The following is a 2530-nucleotide window of genomic DNA, read 5'->3' on the forward strand; positions in this document are numbered from 1 at the left end:
CTTCAATTAATCCCACATGTGTTTATCAGCCAGGTTGGCACAATAAACGAACTACCTCACTATTATAACAAATTCAATAATCTGGATGACATGGACAAATACCTAGAAAATTACTCTCTCCCCAAATTAACACATATGGATATTAAGAACATGAACAGAACCATAACAAAAGAAGAAATAGATCAGTTCATCAAGAAACTCTCAACTGAAAAAAATCCCCAGTTAAGATGGCTTCCCAGGAGATTTCTACCAAGTATTCAGAGAAGAGCTGACACCAATCCTACACAAACCCTTCCAGAACATAGAAAGAGACAGCAAGTTCCCAAACTCATTCTCTGAAGCCAGCATAAACCTGCTACCAAAAGATAATAAACCACAGGATAGAGAACTACAAACCGATATCTCTCAGGAACAAAATCTTGACCGATAGAATCCAACAGTCAAAAAATAAATACATCATAACCAAGAGGGACTAATACCAGGACTTCAGGGATGGTTCAACATTCAAAAAATTAACATAATACACCACATTAAGAAGAAAAATGATAAGAACCTTATGATCATATCAAGTGATGCAGAAAAAGCATTTGACAACATGCAACACCCTATCCTAATAAAAGCTCTTAAGAAGATAGGAGTAGAAGGAAAATCCTCAATACAATAAAGGCCATATATGAAAAAACCAATAACCAATATTACACTCAATGGAGAAAAGCTGAAAACATTTCCACTGACAAGAATGTCCCTTCTTTTTATTCACCCCACTTTTATTCAACATTGTGCTAGAAATCCTAGACGGTACACTAAGAAAAGGGCAAGAAAACAAGTGAGTACAACTGGGTAAAGAAGAAGTGAAACTTTTGCTATTAGCAAATGATATGATTTTATATATTCATAATCCCAACGTGTCCACAATAGGATTGCTGGAATAAAGGAATTTAGTAAAGTAGCCAGATACATGATTAAAAAGCTGAAGTCAATTGGATTCCTACATACCAGTAATAGGAATACAAGAAAAGATGCCAAGGAAACAATACCATTCACAATAACCAGGCAAAACCAGAAATGCCTAGGAATAAACTTACCCAAAAGAACAAAAGACCGATGTGAAGAAAACTACAGAACATTACTGCAAGAAACCAAAAGGGGTCTACACCAATGGAAGAATATCCCATGTTCATGGATCAGAAGGGTCAATTGTGTGAAAATGCCAATACTACCTAAAGCAATCGACAAAGTCAATGCAATTCTGATCCAAATGCTGACATTCTTTTTAAAAAATGGAGAAACTGATTGCCAAATTCATATGCCCAGGATAGGCAAAGAACTCCTCAAAAAGAAGAGCAAAGTAGGTGGTCTTCCATGACCTGATCTCAAGACCTACTATACAGCCACAGTGTCCAAAACAGCCTGGCACTGGTATAATGGCAGATACACAGACCAACATATCAGGACAGGACACCCAGAAATAAAATCTTCCATATATAGACAAGTGAATTTTTTTGCAAAGGCCCACAAAGAATAAATGCCAGTCAGATGTCCTCTACAATAAATGGCCTTGGAAACACTGGCTATCCACCTGCAGAAGAGTGGAACAAGACCCATATCCCACCCCACACACAAAAACAAACTCAAGGTGGATGAAAGACCTAAATGGAAAATCCAAGGCTATGAGGATCATCAATGAGAATATTAGGAGAAATCTAAGTGCCGTAGGGCAGGGAATACATGGGCTGTCAGAGATAATAAAGGAAGCACTTCATGGAAGAAAAAACAGATGATTGGGACCAATTAAAACAAACCACTTGTGTACACAGAAAGACTTCATTCGAAGACTGAAAAGAGAGCCCACAGACTGGAAAAGACATTTACTCACAACATAAGAGAGGACTAATTATTAAATCTACAATATTTTACAAGTCTACAACAAGGAAAAAACTAATACCCTTCTGAGAAGGTGGCCAAAGGACCTGAACAGATGATTCACAACATATGACACTTGAATGGCTAAAAAACACATGAGGAAACGATGCTTCCATTCACTAGCCATCTGGAATATGCAAGTGAAAACTATCATAGATACTACCTAACACCCATAGCTGTAGCCCCAATTTAAAAAAAGAAAACTAAAAACAACAAATGCTGGAGAGGGTGTGGTGAGATTGGAACTCTTATCCACAGCTGGTGGACTTGTAAATATTTACAGCCACTATGGAAGGCAATAAGGCAATAAACAGTGCATTGGAGAGATGAGTATAGAAGATCAAAGACATACAATTAAAACCTCGTCAGTTAATCCTGCCTCTGATGCATACTGGACTGGATTTGGTTTTCAACATTTTCTTTATTTTTGTTTTTGTTTGTTCATATAAGGGTTATATCTCAGAGGTGTTAGGTCATTGGAGGTCACCCTCATGAAGTTGTGTTATATGTTTTCATGTGTTTTGGTATATGAAACCCAGGACTGATGAACCTATAGGGAAAGCAAGTAGAATAAGGGTTTGGGGGAACAGGAAGTACAGTAGAGATG

Source organism: Echinops telfairi, unplaced genomic scaffold (assembly GCF_000313985.2).
Source record: "Echinops telfairi isolate 266 unplaced genomic scaffold, ASM31398v2 ScPeMD7_7416;HRSCAF=8454, whole genome shotgun sequence".
Classification (NCBI taxonomy): Eukaryota; Metazoa; Chordata; class Mammalia; order Afrosoricida; family Tenrecidae; genus Echinops; species Echinops telfairi.